Here is a 14,915-nt window from a genome sequence, read left to right as displayed (position 1 = left end):
CAGTAGTACACCCCGTACCCATCCTGTGAGCATTACTGGACCCCATACTCATCCTGTGAGCGGTAGTGAACCCCATACCCTTCCTGTTGGCAGTAGTGGACCCCATACCCATTTTGTGGGTGGTAGTGGACCCCATACACATCCTGTGGGCGGTAGTGAACCCCATACCCATCTTTTGGGCAGTAGAGGACCCCGTACCCATTCTGTGGGCAGTAGTGGACCCCATACCCATCCTGTTGGCAGTAGTGGACCCCATACCTGTCCTGTGGGCAGTAGTGGACCTCATACCGATCCTGTGGGCAGTAGTGGACCCCATCGTCATCCTGTGGGCAGTAGTGGACCCCTTACCCATCCTGTGGGCAGTAGTGGACCCCACACCCATCCTGTCGGCAGTAGTGGACCCCCTACCTATCCTGTGGGCAGTAGTGGACCCCATACCCATCCTGTGGGCAGTAGTGGACCCCATGCCCGTCCTGTGGCCAGTAGTGGACCCCATACCCAGCCTGTGGGCAGAAGTGGACCCCATACCCATCCTGTGGGCAGTAGTGGACCATATACCCATCCTGTGGGCAGTAGCGGACTCCATACCCATTTTATGGGCACTAGTGGACCCCATACCCATCCTGTGGGCAATAGATGGCCCCATACACATCCTGTGGGCAGTAGTGAACCCCATACCCATCCTGTAGGCATTAGTGGACGCTATACCCATCCTGTGGGCAGTAGTGGACCCCATACCTATTCTGTGGACAGTAGTGGACCCCATACCCATCCTGTGGGCAGTGGTTGACCCCATATCCTTTCTGTGGGCGGTAGTGGACCCCATACCCATCCTGTGGGCAGTAGAGGACCCCATACCCATTCTGTGGGCGGTAGTGGACGACACACCAATCCTGTGGGCGGTAGTGGACCCCATACCCATTCTGTGGGCAGTAGTGGACCCTCATACCTATTCTGTCGTCGGTGGTGGACCCTACACCCATCATATGGGAGGTAGTGGACACTAATACCCATTCTGTGGGCAGTGGTGGACCCTATACCCTTTCTTTGGGCGGTAGTGGACCCCATACCCATCCTGTGGGCAGTAGTGGACGCCATACCTATCCTGTGGGCAGTAGTGGACCCCTTACCCATCGTGTGGGCAGTAGTGGACCCCATACCCATCCTGTAGGCAGTAATGGACCCCATACCCGTCCTGTGGGCAGTAGTGGACCCCATACGTATCCTGTGGGCAGAAGTGAACCCCATAATACCCATCCTGTGGGCAGTAGTGGACCCCATACCCATCCTGTCGGCAGTAGTGGACTCCATACCCATCTTATTGGCACTAGTGGACCCCATACACATCCTGTGGACAGTAGTGAACCCCATACCCATCCTGTAGGCATTAGTGGACCCCATACCTATCCTGTGGGCAGTAGTGGACCCCATACCCATTCTGTGGACAGTAGCGGACCCCATTTCCATCCTGTGGGCAGTAGTGGACCCCATACCCATCCTGTGGGCAGTGGTTGACCCCATACCCTTTCTGTGGGCAGTAGTGGACCCCATACCCATCCTGTGGGCAGTAGAGGACCCCATACCCATTCTGAGGGCGGTAGTGGACCACACACCAATCCTGTGGGCGGTAGTGGACCCCATACCCATTCTGTAGTCAGTAGTGGACCCCCATACCTATTCTGTAGTCGGTAGTGGACCCCACACCCATCATGTGGGAGGTAATGGACACCCATACCCATTCTGTGGGCAGTGGTGGACCCCATACCCTTTCTCTGGGCGGTAGCAAACCCCTATACCCATCCTGTGGCCAGTAGCGGACCCCATACCCATTCTGTGGGCAGTAGTGGACCCCATATCCATCCTGTGGGCAGTAGTGGACCCCATACCCATCCTGTGGGCAGTAGTTGACCCTTATACTCATCCTGTGGGCAGTAGTGGACCCCATACCCATCCTGTGGGCAGTAGTGGACCCCATAAACATCCTGCGGGCAGTAGTGAACCCAATACCCATCCTGTGGGCAGTAGTGGACCCCATACCCATTCTGCGGGCAGTAGTGGACCTCATACACATCCTGTGGGCAGTAGTGGACCCCATACCCATCCTGTGGGCAGTAGTAGACCCCATACCCATTCAGTGGGCAGTAGTGGACCCCATACCCATCCTGTGGGCAGTAGTGGACCCCATACCCATTCTGCGGGCAGTAGTTGACCTCATACCCATCCTGCGAGCAGTAGTGGACGTCATACCCATTCTGCGAGCAGTAGTGGACGTCATACCCATTCTGCGAGCAGTAGTGGACGTCATACCCATTCTGCGAGCAGTAGTGGACCTTATACCCATTCTGCGGGCAGTAGTGGACCCCATACCTATCCTGCGGCAGTAGTGGACCCCATACCCATCCTGCGGGCAGTAGTGGACCCCATAACCAATGTGCGGGCAGTAGTGGACCCCATACCCATCCTGCGGGCAGTACTGGACCCCATACCCATCCTGCGGGCAGTAGTCGACCCCATACTCATCCTGCGGGCAGTACTGGACCCCATACCAATCCTGCGGGACGTAGTCGACCCCACACCCATCCTGTGGGCAGTAGTGAACCCTATACCCATTCTGCGGGCAGTAGTGGACCCCATACCCATCTTGTAGGCAGTGGTGAACCTCATACCTATCCTGCGGGCAATAGTGGACCCCATACCTATCCTGTGGGCAGTAGTGGACCCCATACCAATCCAGTGGGCAATAGTGGACTCCATGCCCATCCTGTGGGCAGTAGTACACCCCGTACCCATCCTGTGAGCATTAGTGGACCCCATACTCATCCTGTGAGCGGTAGTGAACCCCATACCCTTCCTGTTGGCAGTAGTGGACCCCATACCCATTTTGTGGGTGGTAGTGGACCCCATACACATCCTGTGGGCGGTAGTGAACCCCATACCCATCTTTTGGGCAGTAGAGGACCCCGAACCCATTCTGTGGGCAGTAGTGGACCCCATACCCATCCTGTTGGCAGTAGTGGACCCCATACCTGTCCTGTGGGCAGTAGTGGACCTCATACCGATCCTGTGGGCAGTAGTGGACCCCATCCTCATCCTGTGGGCAGTAGTGGACCCCTTACCCATCCTGTGGGCAGTAGTGGACCCCACACCCATCCTGTCGGCAGTAGTGGACCCCCTACCTATCCTGTGGGCAGTAGTGGACCCCATACCCATCCTGTGGGCAGTAGTGGACCCCATGCCCGTCCTGTGGCCAGTAGTGGACCCCATACCCAGCCTGTGGGCAGAAGTGGACCCCATACCCATCCTGTGGGCAGTAGTGGACCATATACCCATCCTGTGGGCAGTAGCGGACTCCATACCCATTTTATGGGCACTAGTGGACCCCATACCCATCCTGTGGGCAATAGATGGCCCCATACACATCCTGTGGGCAGTAGTGAACCCCATACCCATCCTGTAGGCATTAGTGGACGCTATACCCATCCTGTGGGCAGTAGTGGACCCCATACCTATTCTGTGGACAGTAGTGGACCCCATACCCATCCTGTGGGCAGTGGTTGACCCCATATCCTTTCTGTGGGCGGTAGTGGACCCCATACCCATCCTGTGGGCAGTAGAGGACCCCATACCCATTCTATGGGCGGTAGTGGACGACACACCAATCCTGTGGGCGGTAGTGGACCCCATACCCATTCTGTGGGCAGTAGTGGACCCTCATACCTATTCTGTCGTCGGTGGTGGACCCTACACCCATCATATGGGAGGTAGTGGACACTAATACCCATTCTGTGGGCAGTGGTGGACCCTATACCCTTTCTTTGGGCGGTAGTGGACCCCATACCCATCCTGTGGGCAGTAGTGGACGCCATACCTATCCTGTGGGCAGTAGTGGACCCCTTACCCATCGTGTGGGCAGTAGTGGACCCCATACCCATCCTGTAGGCAGTAATGGACCCCATACCCGTCCTGTGGGCAGTAGTGGACCCCATACGTATCCTGTGGGCAGAAGTGAACCCCATAATACCCATCCTGTGGGCAGTAGTGGACCCCATACCCATCCTGTCGGCAGTAGTGGACTCCATACCCATCTTATTGGCACTAGTGGACCCCATACACATCCTGTGGACAGTAGTGAACCCCATACCCATCCTGTAGGCATTAGTGGACCCCATACCTATCCTGTGGGCAGTAGTGGACCCCATACCCATTCTGTGGACAGTAGCGGACCCCATTTCCATCCTGTGGGCAGTAGTGGACCCCATACCCATCCTGTGGGCAGTGGTTGACCCCATACCCTTTCTGTGGGCGGTAGTGGACCCCATACCCATCCTGTGGGCAGTAGAGGACCCCATACCCATTCTGAGGGCGGTAGTGGACCACACACCAATCCTGTGGGCGGTAGTGGACCCCATACCCATTCTGTGGTCAGTAGTGGACCCCCATACCTATTCTGTAGTCGGTAGTGGACCCCACACCCATCATGTGGGAGGTAATGGACACCCATACCCATTCTGTGGGCAGTGGTGGACCCCATACCCTTTCTCTGGGCGGTAGCAAACCCCTATACCCATCCTGTGGCCAGTAGCGGACCCCATACCCATTCTGTGGGCAGTAGTGGACCCCATATCCATCCTGTGGGCAGTAGTGGACCCCATACCCATCCTGTGGGCAGTAGTTGACCCTTATACTCATCCTGTGGGCAGTAGTGGACCCCATACCCATCCTGTGGGCAGTAGTGAACCCCATAAACATCCTGCGGGCAGTAGTGAACCCAATACCCATCCTGTGGGCAGTAGTGGACCCAATACTCATCCTGTGGGCAGTAGTGGACCCCATACCCATCCTGTGGGCAGTGGTGGACCCCATACCCATCCTGTGGGCAGTAGTGGACCCCATACCCATCCTGTGGGCTGTAGTGGACCCCAATACCCATCGTAAGGGCGGTAGTGGACCCCATACCCATCCTGTGGGCGGTAGTGGACCCCAATACCCATCGTGTGGACGGTAGTGGACCCCCATACCCATCCTGTTGCCGGTAGTGGACCCCCATACCCATCCTGTTGGCAGTAGTGGACCCCATACCTATCCTGTGGGCGGTACTGGACCCCATATCTATCCAGTTGGCGGTACTGGACCCCATACCCATCCTGTGGGCAGTAGTGGACCCCATACCCATCTTGTGGGCAGTAGTGGACCCTATACCCATCCTGTTGGCGGTATTAGATCCCATACCCATCCTTTGGGCGGTAGTGGACTCCATACCCATCCTGTGGGCAGTAGTGGACCCCACACCCATCCTGTGGGCAGTAGTGGACCCCATACCCATCCAGTGGGCAGTAGTGGACCCCACACCCATCCTGTGGGCGATAGTGGACCCCATACCCATCCTGTGTGCAGTAGTGGACCCCATACTCATCCTGTGGGCAGTAGTGGACCCCATACTCATCCTGTGGGCAGTAGTGGACCCCCTATCCACTCTGTGGGCAGTAGTGGACACCATACCCATCCTGTGGGCAGTAGTGGATCCCATACTCATCCTATGGGCGGTAGTGGACCACCTACCCACTCTGTGGGCAGTAGTGGACACCATACCCATCCTGTGGGCAGTAGTGGACCCTATACCCATCCTGTGGGTGGTAGTGAACCCCATACCCACCCAGTGGGCGCTAGTGAACCCCATACCCATCCTTTGGGCAGTAGTTGACCCAATACCCTTTCTGTGGGCAGTAGTGGACCCTATACTAGTCCTTTGGGCAGTAGTGGATCCCATACCCGTCCTGTGGGCAATAGTGAACCCCATACCCATCCTGTAGGCAATAGTGGACCCCATACTCATTCTGCGGGCAGTAGTGGACCCCATACCCATCCTGTGGGCAGTAGTGGACCCCATACCTATCCTGATGGCAGTAGTGGACCCCATACCCATCCTGTTGGAAGTAGTGGACCCCATACCCATCCTGTTGGCAGTAGTGGATCCCATACCCATCCTGTGGGCAGTAATGGACTCCGTACCCATCCTGTGGGCGGTAGTAGACCCCAATACCCATCGTAAGGGCGGTAGTGGACCAAATACCCATCCTGTGGGCGGTAGTGTACCCCAATACCCATCGTGTGGACGGTAGTGGACCCCCATACCCATCCTGTTCGCGGTAGTGGACCCCCTACCCATCCTGTTGGAAGTAGTGGACCTCATACCCATCCTGTGGGCAGTTGTGGACCCCATACCCATCCTGTGGGCAGTAGTGGACCCATACCCATCCTGTGGGCAGTAGTGGACCCCATACTCATCCTATGGGCAGTAGTGGACCCCAATCCCATCCTGTGGGCAGTAGTGGATCCAATACCCATCCTGTGGGCAGTAGTGGACCCCATACCCATCCTGTGGGCAGTAGTGGACCCCATACCCATACTGTGGGCAGTAGTGGACCTCATACCCATCCTGTGGGCAGTACTGGACCCCATACCCATCCTGTGGGCAGTAGTGGACCCCATACCCATCCTGTGGGCAGTAGTGGACCCCATACCCATCCTGTGGGCAGTAGTGGACCCCTTACCCATCCTGTGGGCAGTAGTGGACCCCATACCTATCCTGTGGGCAGTTGTGGACCCCATACCCATCCTGTGGGCAGTGGTGAACCCCATACCCATTCTGTGGGCAGTAGTGGACCCCATACCCATCCTATGGGCAGTAGTGGACCCCATACTCATCCTATGGGCGGTAGTGGACCCCTTACCCATCCTGTGGGCAGTAGTGGACCCAATACCCATCCTGTGGGCAGTAGTGGACCCCATACCCATCCTGTGGGCAGTAGTCGACCCCATACCTATCCTGTGGGCAATAGTGGACTCCATACACATCCCGTGGGCAGTAGTGTACTTCATACCCATCCTGGTGGCAGTAGTGGACCCCATACCCATCCTGTGGGCAGTAGTGGACCCCATACCCATCCTGTGGGCAGTAGTGAACCCCATACGTATCCTGTAGGCATTAGTGTACCCCATACCCATCCTGTGGGCAGTAGTGGACCTCATACCCATCCTGTGGGCAGTGGTGAACCCCATACCCATTCTGCGGGCAGTAGTGGACCCCATACCCATCCTGTGGGCAGTAGTGGACCCCATACTCATCCTATGGGCAGTAGTGGACCCCATACCCATCCTGCGGGCAGTAGTGGACCCAATACCCATCCTGTGGGCAGTAGTGGACCCCATACCCATCCTGTGGGCAGTAGTGGACCCCATACCCATCCTGTGGGCAGTAGTGGACTCCATACCCATCCCGTGGGCAGTAGTGGACCTCATACCCATCCTGTGGGCAGTAGTGGACCCCATACCCATCCTGTGGGCAGTAGTGGACCCCATACCCATCCTGTGGGCAGTAGTGGACCCCATACCCATCCTGTGGGCAGTAGTGGACCCCTTACCCATCCTGTGGGCAGTTGTGGACCCCATACTCATCCTGTGGGCAGTAGTGGACCCATACCCATCCTGTGGGCAGTACTGGACCCCATACCCATCCTGTGGGCAGTAGTCTACCCCATACCCATCCTGTGGGCAGTAGTGGACCCCATACCCATCCTCTGGGCAGTAGTGGACCCCATACCCATCCTGTGGGCAGTAGTGGACCCCATACCCATCCTGTGGGCAGTAGTGGACCCCATACCCATCCTGTGGGCAGTAGTGGACCCCATACCCATGCTGTGGGCAGTACTGGACCCCATACCCATCCTGTGGGCAGTACTGGACCCCATACCCATCCTGTGGGCAGTACTGGACCCCATACCCATCCTGTGGGCAGTACTGGACCCCATACCCATCCTGTGGGCAGTACTGGACCCCATACCCATCCTGTGGGCAGTACTGGACCCCATACCCATCCTGTGGGCAGTAGTGGAAAACTATTATGGAGGCACATAAAGGGTTCAGGAATTGAACTTCATAATTAATTTAGCTGAGCAAGTGAAAAATGATTTGATTAAGCTATTTACCTAATTATACGCAATATTTACGTGGTAAGGATAAAAAGGGATAGCATACATTTTTAGTTTAAAAGTTACAATGCAGAATTATTTGTTATGAGGAATTAAGAGTCTTATATGTTACATGATGTTAATTATATATTGCTTAGTTTCTCTTTTAAACTGGTTGGGAGACGAACAGATTTTAATTACGTCTTGGAGGTTATACCACAAATTGGGACTCTTGATTTGTATAGCATTTGGGCTTTGGTTGAGTCCCACTTCAGGAATATGAAATAGAGAGTTTTCTCCTTGAAGTGCCCATGGTCCTGTTGCACTCCTCTAGGAAGTGTTTGAGGTCAGGATATTATTGCAGTGCACAGTGTGTGGGAGAGAGTTGATATTTAACATTTTGAAGGACTGCAGTAAGGGTGTTGAGCGGTGTCTGGGATTGCAGTTTATTGTCGTTCTCACTGTTGATTTATGTTGAGTAATAATGGGTCGTCGGTAATTTTGGGTTGTAGATCCCCAAGTACAGGTACTGTAGGTGAGACACTGATAGATGAGTGAATCATTAAATATTACCAAAGCAGAGGAGCGAGGTACGTAGTGTCCGGACTTTAGAGACAATGTCTACTGATTTAGAAACATTTTCTGTTATGATTTTTATATGGTAATTGAAATTCAATATTTTGTCAGTGTAAACACCAGGATGTTTGACATTAACTCTGCTCATTTTGGAAATTGTTAAGTTTAGTTTGATTGTTGACTTGTTTCCAAATAATATGTAATATTATTTTTCAATGATAAGGGTGTTTGATAGCAGTGTGCCACAAATAGAATCTCTTGAGTTCATTATTCACTGTTCTACATTGTGGCTTGATGAACTGGAAAAAGTTGGCTCTTGTATGTGTTACATTTGACTTTTCAAATGCGTACATCCATGGAATTCTCTAAGGGTTTAAGTACCACACGAGTACCTGATCAGGTAACATAAAGCTAAGTGAGTTATTTTACAAAATATGGACCAAATAAATCACTGGATAAATTATAGATAAGAAGAAACCTAAACCGAATAAAATGAGACGTGAAGCGTGCTATCTATTACCAACAATTATGAGTAATGATGTCATTGTACATGACATTATCAAATGAACAAAACCACAAGAGCCGTAATGAGGGTTCGAACCTACGTACGGCATGTCCCCAGATGCGCCCTAGTCAACTGTGCCACCACATGGTTAAAAGAATTGCAGCCTGGAGTGCTACTCCCCCCACCAGGATCCCGCAGCTTCCCCGAAGCCCAACCGGGGTTTCAGACAGTTCTCTCTCCCCCCATGCACCCGGGCTCTGTCAATCACACGTTCTTCCTCTAAGCCTTTACTTCAATATACACAGAAATCACAATAGCATGATATATCAAATGAACATTGGGGGGGGGGGGAGGCTGTCTGAAACCCCGGTTGGGCTTCGGGGAAGCTGCGGGATCCTGGTGGGGGCAGTAGCACTCCAGGTTCCAATTCTTTTAACCATGTCGTGGTACAGTTGACTAGGGCACATCTGGGAACATCCCGTGCATAGGTTCGAACCCTCATTACGGCTCTTGTGGATTTGTTCATTTGTTACATCATGGTATTGTAATTTCTGTGTGTAACGACATTATCAGTTTGACAGAGAACACAATGCTGTTATGTGGTGGAAAGTTGAGAGGAAAGATGGTAGTGTAAAGCATCGTAAAGCCTTTCATCCCGGCCTTTATATTTGAATTAGACAACAGTGAAGACAGTCTCCGTGGTGCAGTGGTAAGACACTCGCCTGGCGTTCCGTGAGCGCTATGTCATGGGTTCGTATCCTGGCCGGGGAGGATTTACTGGGCGCAAATCCTTAACTGTAGCCTCTGTTTAACGCAACAGTAAAATGTGTACTTGGTTGTAACAACGATTCTTCGCGGCAGGGGATCGTATTCCAGGGACCTGCCCGAAACGCTACGCGTACTAGTGGCTGTACAAGAATGTAACAACTCTTGTATATATCTAAAGAAAAAAGAGTACTTGAGAGAGCGGCCACGTCCTCACCTGCTCAAGCACCTCTCAGTAATATTAAGTGTCTTAACAAGGAGAAGCTATACTAAATTCTGACATGGAACTTGTAGCACAGCAGTCTACGTCCTGGGAGCATTATGGATTGAAGGACCCTGGTTCAATCCCCGACAGGAACGCAAACGGTTGGGTACATTTTCTTTCACCTGATGCCCTCTGTTCACCCAGCAGTAAAATAGGAACCCGGGAGTTAGGGAATTAATGTGCGTTGCATCCTGAGGAAGGTCAATAGTTGACCAAGAGACGAGACCTCGATAGGCCTAAATGCAGGCTTCCTGTCCCCAACAACTGGAATTATAATTAAAACAAACCTTTACCTATAGGGAAAAAGTTGTGATGGTTGTGTAAGACTCGCTTGTGTAGCACCAGCGTGGCCAGGCAGGAAGACCTCGCCTCTCAACACCACGTTACCATATTCGGGAAAAGTTCAGTTGAGAGCGCCAAGAATGCGCCGAGAGGTAAGTTGTGTGTGAGGCAGGAGAGGCAGAGGGCCAGCAGGACACTCACAAGGCCACAAACAGGAAACAACAGGGCTGGAAGATCACCGAGACAGAGGGCCAGGACACTCACAAGGCCACAAACAGGAAGCAACAGGGCTGGAAGATCACCGAGACTCACAACACGGAGCGACACACGGCCATAAACAGGACCACTTCTTCATAACCTCGACGTACCCAGCAGGCCACCTCACCGCGCCTCAGTCTGGACAACACTTGCTGCTATTTCACGGCCTCGCGGCTCCGCCCACAGCATTAAGGTCACCAGGGTGCTGCAGGTCACGACACAGCTGGAGAAACTCCTCAGGAAGAACCAGAGAACCTTTCGCAAGCCATTGGCTTCCTGTCCCCCGCCATGGCTACGAGAGACAGTGGCCATCACATTTAGTTATCACGTGAACTTAAGAAGGTATGATAAAAAATATTTTCGCAACAATAATGTATGTTGCTGGGTGCAAGGTTGGAAATTATATTTGTTAAAAGCTAATATATTTGCATATATTTCGTACAGAAAAGTGTATATGTATATACATACACAATGGGAGTTTATATGTATATACATACAAAATGAGAATGTATTTTAGTCCTGTTCTCTGTTTGAGATACATGAATAATTCCATTAATCGGGGACAGGAAGCCTGCACTCAGCTTTATCGAGGTCCTCCGGCCAACTACTGACTCTTCCCAGCAACCCACAACAGTTGCCTAACTCCTGGGTACGTATTTAATGTTAAGTAAACAGAGGCATCAGGCGAAGGGAACGTGACAAACCGTTTCAGTCCTGCCAGATGACTGAGCCCGCGAGGTCATTAGGCTGCGAGCGGCAACTATGTCAACGTCGCCGTCGAAAGTCAGAAAATGTCAGCCTGAGGCATTGTTTACGTTATCCTGCACGCTAATATACGATATCTTGGATATCTTATCCTGCACGCTTATATACGATATCTTGGATATCTTATCCTGCACGCTTATATACGATATCTTGGATATCTTATCCTGCACGCTTATATACGATATCTTGGATATCTTATCCTGCACGCTAATATACGATATCTTAGATATCTTATCCTGCACGCTAATATACGATATCTTAGATGCCTCAATATTTTATCCTGCACGCTAATATACGATATCTTGGATATCTTATCCTGCACGCTAATATGCGACATCTTGGATATCTTATCCTGCACGCTAATACGACATCTTGTATATCTTATCCTGCACGCTAATATACATCTTGGATATCTTATCCTGCACGCTAATACGACAATATGGATATCTTATCCTGCACGCTAATATACGACATCTTGGATATCTTATCCTGCACGCTAATACGACAACTTGGATATCTTATCCTGCACGCTAATATACGACGTCTATGATATCTTATCCTGCACGCTAACATACGATATCTTGGATGCCTCAATATCTTATCCTGCACAATAATATACGATATCTTGGATGCCTCAATATCTTATCCTGCACACTAATTTACGATATCTTGGATGCCTCAATATCTTATCCTGCACACTAATATACGATATCTTGAATGCCTCAATATCTTATCCTGCACGCTAATATACGATATCTTGTATGCCTCAATACCTTATCCTGCACGCTAATATACGATATCTTGGATGCCTCGATATCTTATCCTGCATGCTAATATACGACATCTTGGATGTCACATTATCTTATCCTGCATGCTAATATACGATATCGCGGATGCCTTAATATCTTACACTGCACGCTAATATACGATATCTTGGATGCCTCAATATCTTATCCTGCACAATAATATACGATATCTTGGATGCCTCAATATCTTATCCTGCACACTAATTTACGATATCTTGAATGCCTCAATATCTTATCCTGCACACTAATTTACGATATCTTGGATGCCTCAACATCTTATCCTGCACGCTAATATACGATATCTTGTATGCCTCAATACCTTATCCTGCACGCTAATATACGATATCTTGGATGCCTCGATATCTTATCCTGCATGCTAATATACGATATCTTGGATGTCTCAATATCTTATCCTGCATGCTAATATACGATATCTTGTATGCCTCAATATCTTATCCTGCATGCTAATATACGATATCTTGTATGCCTCAATATCTTATCCTGCATGCTAATATACGATATCTTGGATGCCTCAATATCTTATCCTGCACGCTAATATACGATATCTTGGATGCCTCAGTATCTTATCCTGCACGCTAATATACGATATCTTTGATGCCTCGATATCTTATCCTGCATGCTAATATACGATATCTTGGATGCCTCGATATCTTATCCTGCACGCTAATATACGATATCTTTGATGCGTCGATATCTTATCCTGCATGCTAATATACGATATCTTGGATGCCTCGATATCTTATCCTGCATGCTAATATACGATATCTTGGATGTCTCCGTATCTTATCCTGCATGCTAATATACGATATCTTGTATGCCTCAATATCTTATTCTGCATGCTAATATACGATATCTTGTATGCCTCAATATCTTATTCTGCATGCTAATATACGATATCGTGGATGCCTTAATATCTTATACTGCACGTTAATATATGATATCCTGGATGCTTATATATGATATCCAGTTAGCGCATATATGATATCCTGATACCTCATATGATACTAAACAGTTTGGAAGATGTTGAGCCAGACAACTTCTTCAAAAGGTCAGATGTAACACAAACAAGGAACAATGGTTTCAAGCTCAACAAGCCACAATGTAGGACTGAGATTATAAACCCATGGAACCGCCTACCCGCCGAAGCCGTAAATGCCAAAAAACTGTTAAATTTTTAAATCAAGCTGGAAAACATTTTCAGAACAAATGTGGGGACCATTGACAAGCCGCCGGCTTCCTGTATCCGTCGAGACTACTTGAGTGTTAGTTTTTTTTTTTTGAGATATATACAAGAGTTGTTACATCCTTGTACAGCCACTAGTACGCATAACGTTTCGGGCAGGTCCTGGAATACGATCCCCGCCGCGAAGAATCGTTGTTACAACCAAGTACACATTTTACTGTTGCGTTAAACAGAGGCTACAGTTAAGGATTTGCGCCCAGTAAATCCTCCCCGGCCAGGATACGACTGAAGCATTAGGTCTTTTTTCTGGGTGCAATACCCAACAGTGACTTGTTCTTTTACAGTGGCTACGATATCTTTGGGGAGAACGGACATTACTACCAGAATTTTCACCTTGGTCAACCTTAGGTGCCATGGGGAGAGTGACCTTGGTCACTCTCCACACTGTGACCTTGCGGAACAATTGCCTCACTTTCCGTCTCGCTTCAGTCCACCTTTGGCAATGATGAATAAGAACACCCGCTTCCGGCCTCGGCTTTTAGGGTAGCAACTTTCTGGTGGCAAAGGGCAACGAATGATAGTTGATGCAGAGATTGTTGGGGGATGTTGGTGGATGTTGGGTGATGTTGGGATAAGTTAGGGGATGTTGGTGGATGTTGGGGGATGTTGGTGGATGTTGGTGGACGTTGGGGTAAGTTAGGGGATGTTGGTGGATGTTGGGGTATGTTAGGGGGATGTTGGGGAATGTTGGTGGATGTTGGGGTATGTTGGGGGATGTTGGGTTATGTTGGGGTATGTTAGGGGGATGTTGGTGGATGTTGAGGAATGTTGGTGGATATTGGGGGATGATGGTGGATGTTGATGGATGTTGGGGGATGTTGGTGGATGTTGGTGGATGTTGGGGGATGTTGGGGTATGTTAGGGGGATGTTGGTGGATGTTGAGGAATGTTGGTGGATATTGGGGGATGATGGTGGATGTTGATGGATGTTGGGGGATGTTGGTGGATGTTGGGGGATGTTGGTGGATGGTGGGGGATGTTGGTGGATGTTGGGGGATGTTGGTGCATGTTGGGGGATGTTGATGGATGTTGGGGGATGTTGGTGGATATTGGGGGACGTTAGTGGATGTTGGGGGATGTTGGGGAAGTAGGTGAAAGTTGGTGCATGTTAGTGGATGTTGGTGGATGTTGGGGGATATTGGGGGATGTTGGTGGATGTTGGAGGATGTTGAGGGATGTTGCTGGATGTTGGGGGGATGTTGGGGGATGTTGGTGGATGTTGGGGGATGTTCTGGATGTTGGCGGATGTTAGCGGATGTTGGGGGGTGTTGGGTGTTGGGGGATGTTGCTGGATGTAGGGGGATGTTGTGAGATGTTGAGGGACGTTGCTGGATGTTGGGGCGATGTTGGGGGATATTGGTGGATGTTGGGGGATGTTTGGGGGATGTTGGTGGATGTTTTGGGATGTTGGGGGATGTTGGGGGATGTTGGGAGATGTTGGGGGATGTTGGTGGATGTTGGG

The sequence above is a fragment of the Procambarus clarkii genome, chromosome 23 (genome assembly GCF_040958095.1).
Source record: "Procambarus clarkii isolate CNS0578487 chromosome 23, FALCON_Pclarkii_2.0, whole genome shotgun sequence".
Taxonomy (NCBI): Eukaryota; Metazoa; Arthropoda; class Malacostraca; order Decapoda; family Cambaridae; genus Procambarus; species Procambarus clarkii.
Note: the sequence above shows the minus strand (reverse complement) of the source record.